General features: G+C 41.7%; 1 non-coding gene across 1 annotated transcript; it reads right to left on the bottom strand.

The window, feature by feature from the left end:
- Positions 1 to 8,998: 8,998 nt before the first annotated feature.
- LOC122054341 lies at positions 8,999 to 9,104 on the bottom strand. Its single transcript, XR_006132667.1, has one exon. It is a non-coding gene; the product is annotated as a small nucleolar RNA R71 (small nucleolar RNA).
- Positions 9,105 to 9,362: the final 258 nt, after the last annotated feature.

The raw sequence follows: 9,362 nt of genomic DNA, 5'->3' as shown, positions 1-9,362 counted from the left end.
TTACCCAGATGATCATCCGGGTCTGTTGTTCCATTGTATTCGCCGATCGTCGGAGGCACGTAATGCTTGGGCAGAGGGTCTCGTAGGATAACCTCCGAAAATTGGCGATTGATCCGCTCGGGGGAGGAGTCCGCTCGGGGAGCTTTCCCCTTCCTGTCATCCCGCCTTGGCATTTCATCTGAGGAAGATCCTCTATCTCTTCGGGCTGGTATGGCTTCAGGGGTGCGAAATAAGGCCCGATGGAATGCGACGGTGGCTGGAGGCGCTTCCGCTCGGCCATGAGACGCAGATGTTGCTTGCTGCTCCGCCCGCTCGGCGGATGCTTTTTGTTTTTGCTCCATGAGTTTGGCGGCCCTTATCTCGACCAGGGCGTCGAGTTCTTCTGTTGAAAGCGTCACCGTGTGTTGTCGTCCAGCCTCGTCCATTGTCTCCGATCGGATGCAGGAGCGTTCCCACAGACGGCGCCAATTTGATCCTGTCCGAATCAAGAGTCAGTGGACGCTGGGCACGTGGCGCTCTCCGCTGGATCCTCGAGTGCTCCGGCGAACCTGCAACAAAATCGAGCCGGGAGGGGTGTCCCGGCGACGGTCCTCTGACGCTCAAGTCAGGTAAGTGGTGGAGAAAGTGGATGCCAAATTCGTATTATGCGTACCTTAGGCGAAGTAATGGCCTCTTTATATAAGACGGAGAAGGAACTGATGCACGCCCACCGAGGAGCGTATGTGTCAGCAACCCATACCACGGTATGCACTTGTCAGAGAGCTTACCTGACACCATGCTGCCACAGTCCGAGCATGTTCTTTGATGGGACGGCAGGACCACCCGTTGTCAGACTAGAAGTATGGCACAGCCATACGACTTGACGGCTGTCAGAAGATGTCCCTGTCTTTTACCCACCGTCTGACTGGGGTGCCCGGCCCGCCGAGCGGGCGATGAACGTCGTCCGGACGGCCTTGATTCTTTGCGCCGTTCGGGCGACACCTCCTTCCGCTCGGTCATTACGCACTGCTTTATTTGAGCGTCGGACCCCTGGTCCCTACCAGGGTGCCTTTTACTATCAGATTTCTCTTTCTTCTGAGTCCGGTCGGCTCGCCCTTTTCCGGCGAGCCCCTGGACCCTTTGACCTCCCCTCAGCGTTGACTCCTTATGGGGTTCCGGATTTTTATCGCCGGATCAAGTTCCTACAGCAATAGCAGCAACTCGTGCTCTATTGCCTACTCGTAGGTCTATCTCACCCTTCATCAATGCCTTGCTATTCCTCAGCGCTTGTACATTAGTACAAATGTGCGAAGCACATCCGGTATCTAATACCCACGATGAAGAAATAGAGAGGTTGACTTCTATAACATGTATACCTGAAGTAGAAATCTTATTTCTCTTCTTTTTAAGATCTTCCAGGTATTCTTTGGAGTTCCTCTTCCAGTGCCTTGCTTGTCCTTGATATATGTGACAAAGATGCTCAACCATATCGTAAGCGCCCATCAACTCATGTTGCTTCTGAAGCTCAGAGTTCATGGTCGCGAGCATAAGACAGGACACATCTAATGCGTCATCTTGATGCTTCTTGTATGCATCTCGGTCTGCTCGCGTGGCAGTGGCAGGAGGAGTCTCCGAAATGGGCTGCTCCAGAACGTACAGTTTACGTTCCTGAGTGAGAACAATTCTCAGGTTCCTGTACCAGTCCAGGAAATTTGCTCCGTTGAGCTTGTCCTTCTTAAGGACAGAACGCAGGGAGAAAGAGTTCGTATTCGGCATCATGGTTATCTACAACAGAAAATTTGCAGAAATAAATATCATATTCTTTTAGAATCATTTAATTAGGCCTTTAACTAAATGATGCTCCCACTGAATACTATAATTCTTGTGGGACAAGATCCACATCATACTAACCCTTGAGTTAGCTTTGGCTAATACGCCCAAGACTTAGTATGATCGGTAGGTAACGATTACCAATTACATCTCTATGTAACTCTTGTTTATAGGATCAATATCCGCATTTATATTAAAACTCGAGTTACCTTTGGCTAATACGCCCGAGAGTTAATATAGATGTGATTTTGACCTATTTTTTTCAACCGTTGGAAGAATGCCTATAGTTGACTCGATCTAACCGAGCAACTAGGAATACTCAATCTAATTGAGTTTATATTCACCCATGCATTGATAGGCGGGACCAAGATTGTCCCTCCGTATCCTACCAAGATAATATGTATTGCTCTGCTTTGGCAGATTCAACAATACATGTGATCGAGGTAGTGATAGGTATCACGGCACGGTTAGGCATTTTAGAGTTGGTTCGATCTAGATCTAATCTAATCGAGAAGGATACATCTTGTGCACGACTTAGATCTAAGCTAATCGCAAGGGTGCATCATGTGCACGACTTAGATCTAATCTAATCGTTAAGGCACTAATTAATTAATTAATTATTAAACATGCATCAAATACATAACAATTAATTAATTAATCTATTTGTGATTTAGTCATGGCCCTACTACGATCTTCTCAAGCCAATGAGAAGATCGAATGGTCAACCTAGGGTCAACAGCTTCTCCAAGCTCCTCCCTTTGACCACCTTGTGTTGCTCGTGCTCGCCTCGGAACTCAATCTCGTGTGGACCCTCCACCGCTCCAATTTGTACATTACAATTTGAAACTCGAGTTACATTCGAGTCTAAATCTAATTTACAACCAGAATAAGAGAAATGCACGACGCGCAGGCCGTGGAAAAAAAAAATACAGCACACACAATCATATGACGACACGCAGGCCGTATTATGAATTACAACACAAATTCAATCTTATTGGGTATTTTGGGCCATGACTATCACAAATTAATATATAATTCAAAATTATATATTTTTCATAATTTTCTATAATTTTAAAAATAATTTTTATAATTTTTATGAGTAAAATTTCCCGGCGGTCCCGTTTAGCGGTTTCGGAACGGATCCCCTTGCGGGGTCCAGGGGCAGCGCCCCTACCCGCGATCTAACCATCGCGAGGGTTCCTTTGCGATCCAACAGCGCCTAAACCCGCTGTCCCAAAATGATTTGGGTCGAGACATTGCCGTTTCGGAAAAATCTTCCCGGCGGGTTCGTTTTTAGCGATTTCGGGTGCAATCGCGGAGCAAATTCCCTTGCGGGGTTAGGGGCAATGCCCCTACCCACGATCTAACCATCGTGAGTTGCTCCTTTGCGATCTAATGGCACCCGACCCCGCTGTCCCAAACTGATTTGGGGCAAAACGAAGCCATTTAAAAGAAAACTTTCCGGTAGCCGAAGCCTACAAGTGCCGAGACACTTGTGCTTCGCTTCTACGGAAAAAATAATCATAAAAACTCTAAAAACTCAATTTTTACAGAAAATCACAGAAGGTATATTTTTCATAAAAATACAAACGAACTCGTACAAGTCCTTGCACGTGGCTCTGATACCACTATTAGGTTCGTCGGGCCGCGAAAACCGCTTTTTCGCGTCGCGGAAACCCCGAGTCACCCAAAGCCATGGATCTCGTGCAAAGATTCGGAAACAAAAACTTTTCGAAAAACCTTTTCTTGTACGAGTTTGTAAAAACTTTAGATCTACACTAAAGTTAAGATCATTACCCTTGATGCGCGCCCCACGCGAATCCCGCTCGTCCAAATGGTGCCGGATCTCAAGACCGTCAAGTGTACGATCCTCTAGAAGTATCCACACGGACACATTAGATGGAGGTGACCAAAAACCAAGGTGTGCTAGCACCTATGTGGTTCGGCCAAGGAAAGAGGAGAGGGAGAAGAGAGAGCACCCAAGGGAGAAGAAGAGTGAAATCACCACATGAATGAAAAATGAATTCCCATTCATTCACAAAGTGGCCGGCCACTCTAGGAGGTGTAACCTCCACATTAATTCCAATTAATGTGGAGACCATTAAGAGTTGTAACCCTCATGAGGTGGCACTCTAGGATGATGTGGATCAACACCATTGGTCCACATCTTGCAACCTCACTAAATGACATGGCAATAAGTGTAACCTCCTCATTTAATGTGGGCCAGCCACATTAAATGCTATGGAGGCTTGTAACCTCCATGAGGTGGCACACATTGATGATGTGGAGTAATCCTATTGGTCCACATCTTGCCAACTCACTAGTGATGTGGCAAAAAGTCAAGTTAAACATGACTTTTTCTCTTCCTCTCAAATCAAGTCAAACTTGATCAAATCTCTCTCATGGTTGATCTAATCCAACCATATGATTCAAGCCAACTTAATATAATGAATCTAATTCATTAAATTAAGTTGATTTAATGAGTCATAATCTAAATTAGACTCATTGAATACATGAATCAACTTGAGTCCAACTCAATTAGCCCAATTTGGATTACTCTTAATCCAATATGATTCATCAAATGAATCTAATCCTCTTGGTTCATCATATGAACCAAATCTCCATCTAATTGTCCTTAGTGTGTGACCCTATAGGTTCTTGTAACGTTGGCAATGCCCTAAACCTATTTAGGAGCATAAGTAATGAGCGGTATCTAGCAACACATCATTACTACCCAAGTTACAAGAATGTCGAGATCCGACATCACCTTGTGACTACTAATTGTGACTCCTCACAATATATGTGACATTGTCCTTCTATCCTAGACATCTAGATTGATCAATATGAGGCATAGACCGTGCCATCCTCTAATCAATCTAAATCTTGAACTCCAAGTAGACTCACTAGATCAAATGAGCTCAACATCTAATGTTGACTCATTTGGGCATGGCCATGCACTTAGTGGTCTCACTCTATCAAGAATACCGATGTCGCTCCCGTCATATGGGAGGGATAGATCCCATCTACATCACTCACATCCCTCTACATAATTCGTTATATACCCAGTAATCGCCTTTATAGTCCACCCAGTTACGGGTGACGTTTGACGAAACCAAAGTACATAACTCCTTATGTAGGGATCCATGGTGACTTCAGGTCTAAGGACTAATAGTCATACTAATAGCCACATGAGAAAGTATATGACACTCATATAACGATCCATGATACTTTCTCATGGCGGGTCATTCAGTATGCATTCTCTAATGCATACCCATGTGTCAGCTTGATATCTCTATATCCATGACTTGTGAGATCAAGTCATCGAGCTGACCTACATGCTAGTCTTATTATATTAACATTGTCCCTAAATGTTAATACTCGACTAGGAATGATTTAGAGTAGTGTTCCCTATATCATCTCACTATCGATTCAACTAATCGATTGATGTAGGTATGAACCTTCTACTCAAGGATGCTATTATACTTAGTCTATTTGACACTAATACAAATAAGTATAATAACCAAACAAATGCCTTTATTAATATACAAGAATATGATATACATGAGTTCATACAATCATCAGATGATTGGCTCTAGGGCTCTAACTAACAGAGGATACTATTGAATGTGTCTAAGTGTATACAATTACTTGATACTTAGTCCATTAAATAGGATTGTGCCCCTTCAGTTGGAGAAGATCACACACTCCTAAATAATTTCCTATAATCATCCATAAAAGGAAGTTTGATCTAGTGAACCACAAATAAACTCATCCGTTGTGGAGGGAGGCACTCAGAGCCAACACGCAAGTTTGTTTGCATCACTTTCAAACCAGTAATGGAGACCATGGAATTTATTTAAAATCCCTCTCCCACTTAGTTATTTAAGGTGAGGAATTTTATCATGCAAGCACACACACACATCACAGTAAATAAAAGCAATAAATATGAAAATTATTTTTCCAACTATTATGGCTTCTTCTATCACTGTCTTCCATGTGCTGCCAGCCCTAGGGTTCATGACGTCGGGTCCATTGAGCTTCCTTTTCTGCTGTGCCTTTGGTCCTCCGATAATACCACGCCTCACAAGGATACGATCCGCGACAAAAATAGAATTTTACATATATCGATCCTATATTCCACAAGGGAATATACATGAAGTCTAGATCGAACAAAAAAGTAAAATCCTAGGGCTAATACAGCTCCTGCTGTATTTAATAAATACAATCATGCACACATATAAAATTCCCTTGACATGTCCAAGGGTCCAATCACACATAATCACAATAAGCCATAATAGTTGGAGCTTGCAACCATAGAGTTAGCATATCCTACTATTATTCTGCCTAAATTATGTAAGACATGTGCATAATTAAACCGAAAACCAAACACATAGAGGCAAACCCTAGCTCTGATATCAATTGTTGGTTGCTACTCGGAATATCGTACTGGTTCCCCTATACAAAAATTTTGTACAACTCCTGAACATTTCCTAACAACCTATTATGTTCTTTAGAAATTAAATTTGGAATCACAAACAGAACTTAACATTATTGATTCCAAATTCAACTTATCTGTTCTTAAAGGTTTAGAATTGGATTGTGATGTGCGTGGATCATATACTCTTTTATGCATGTTTTGACGCACATTCACATACTTTGAGCATGCTTGATCTATGAATTTTCGTACTTCCAGCTTTTCTTTTTAGCATATTTACTCTCTCTGTTTGGAGATCTGATTTTGTGCATTTTTGGTATGCAGGAGTCGAATTTGGTGAAGGATTCGTGTTCGAGGCCAAATCTGCAAGCAAAGCAATGGAGGAAGGCATGGTAGCTGAACCCCACACGACCCTGCCATGGGGATTTGCCCAGGTCGTGTGGAGATGAGAGGCCGTGTAACTACAATAGAGAAGGGAGATGGCTTGGCCGTGTGAACCTCACACGGCCGTGCCAAGTTTTGAAGCACAATGAAGCCTAGGCCGTGTACACCACACGACCATGTAAGTTTTCCAGAGACCAGAGAAGCCTCGGCCGTGTATACTACACGGTCGTGTGAGGTTTCCAGTAAGCAAGAGAGTGCTGGCCGTGTGCACCACACGACCGTGCCAGGTTTCCAGAGGCAGAAGCAGTTCAGGCCATGTAGATCTACATGGTCGTGCAAGGGGGCTCATGGAAGATACATGCCACGGCCGTGTCTCACACACGACCGTGTGAGGTTGGCAGAGAAGAGAATGGAGCAGGCCATGTGAACCTCACACGGCCGTGACTCGGGGTCATGTGGCACCCAAACCCCTCCTCTATATAAGGCTTCCTTCATGAATTGAAAGGGGATCTTCTCCCCCTTGGGAGAAAGGAAGATTTGGGCGATTCCTCTCAATCTTGGGAGGATTTCTAGGCGATCCAAGGGAAAATCTTCAACGTTTCGACTCCGGGAGCGTGGATTGGATCCGAAGACCATTCTTCTTTGTAGATAAGTTTTCTTCTTTCCTCTTCTTTCATTGGGGATCAAGAATGCTTGTGATTTGTATTTCTTCAGGGTTTTCTCTACGATTCATGGAGCAGATCTCTTCATTCTAGGATGGAGGGAGTATTTGTAAGGATATCTTGATGTAAACTCTTGTGGATTTGCCAATTTCCTATTTCTATGATTTTGCCCTGTTTGTATCAATTAAATATTGGATGTATTGTTGTGATTTGGACCTAATTCACATTCTTGATTGATTCTTTGAATGTCTTGTGGATCTTGTAGAGATTATCTCTCACTCGATTTCCCGAGGAAAGCACGCGAAAGGTGCAAGCCCGTGTAAGGACGTTTGAGGGATAAACTTTAGGGGGAAATGGGATAATTCAAGAAGGTAGGATAGATTTATGCATTAATCTTTATATCTTATGGGTTGATAAGTAATGATTTCTATGTTGATTTTCCGAGGGATCTTCGTGACAGGAACATGCCCGTGTAAGGACAACATAGGCTCATATCTAATTGATCACATTTAGCTATAGATTTCAGTCCTAGGTCGGTTGTCTATTGCAAGAGAGAACCGACAACCTTCTACAAATGTTGGACAATTGAGAAATAAGATTTGGTAGATTATTTACATTGAAGAACCTTACAAAGAAACCAAAACTCCTAGAACATCCCTTATCATTGCCCTTATTCTTGTTTCCTATTCTTTTATTTCTTTGTTACTTTTCATAGTTACACTTAGATTTTGTAAATTAATTGATTGATTGTTTAGCTAACTCACCTTGAGACATCTTTAGTGCTTATTCCAGTCCCTGTGGATACGATAATCTTTTATATTCCTTGCGATATTTCCGTACACTTGCGGAGGTCAACAAGTTTTTGGCGCCGTTGCCGGGGACTGCGCTATAACATTAGGGATTATCAATTGAGTTAGACTAAACATGACTTTTCTTTTCTTTTCATTAGAAAAATTGTAACTAATCTTTAGAATTCTGTTTTCAATAAGTTTTTCTTTTCTTGTATAACATTCTTGTTAGTTTTTTTGTTGCATTTCTAAATTTTGCATTCTTGATTTCTAACATTCTAGCCTTCTCTCTGCTTTTCTTTTAATTTAGTTTCTTTCTTTCCTTTTCTTGTGTAAACATATCTTGCAATCTTTAGCATATAAATTATTCTAGACATATTTCTTTTCCCTTTTGTCTTTTCTTTCTTGTTTTCATTTTGCACTTTCTTTTTTGCAATTTAAATTCTGCATTTTTTTCTTGCTTCTCATATTGCATTTTATTTCTTGTCTTTGATTCTTCAATTTTTTTTCTTCTAATAATTTTTTCTTGAATATCCATGAGCACTAACATGTCAAGCAGGCCCATGAGAAATTTTTCTACACCTTTTTCTGCAAGATTTTATCTCCCATTGTGCAACCTCAAATTGAAGCAGAAAGTTTCCAACTAGACCCAGAGTTAATTTTTATAATACAAGGTCACAAATATGGAGGAGAAGTATCAGAAAGTCCTTATCTGCATCTTGAAACATTTTTAGAGATTTGTGATATGGTGAGATGTGAAGGAGTGTCAGCAAATGCAGTTGGATTGATGGCATTTCCTTTTAGTATCAAGGATAAAACAAGGACCTGGTTATATTCTCTCCACCCTCAAAGTATCACAAGTTGGGAGCAATTGGAGAAGTAATTTCTAAATTATTTTTTTCCTTCAAGCAGAACAATGTATATGAGGAATTGCATAACAAATTTTACTCAGGCATATGGAGAATCATTGTTTGAAACATGGGATAGATTCAAGAGTCTTCAAAGACAGTGCCCTCATCATGGTTTTGAAAAATGGTTGATTCTGCATATATTCTATGGGGGAATTTCTTTCTCAGACAAGAGTTTATTGGATTCATCAGCTGGAGGTTCTTTTATAGACAAAAGTGTAGATGAAGCATATATGTTAATTGATCAAGTGACATTGAACCTCCATGAATGGTCAAACATAAGTTGGATGAAATCTCCATCAAACATTCAAGAAGTGCAAGCCATAAATGCTATAGATCCTGTCAAATAAATTGTAACTCAACCATCTATGAGTTT

This window comes from Zingiber officinale, chromosome 3A (assembly GCF_018446385.1).
Source record: "Zingiber officinale cultivar Zhangliang chromosome 3A, Zo_v1.1, whole genome shotgun sequence".
NCBI classification, from domain to species: Eukaryota; Viridiplantae; Streptophyta; class Magnoliopsida; order Zingiberales; family Zingiberaceae; genus Zingiber; species Zingiber officinale.
This window is presented reverse-complemented; position numbering and strand designations above follow the sequence as displayed.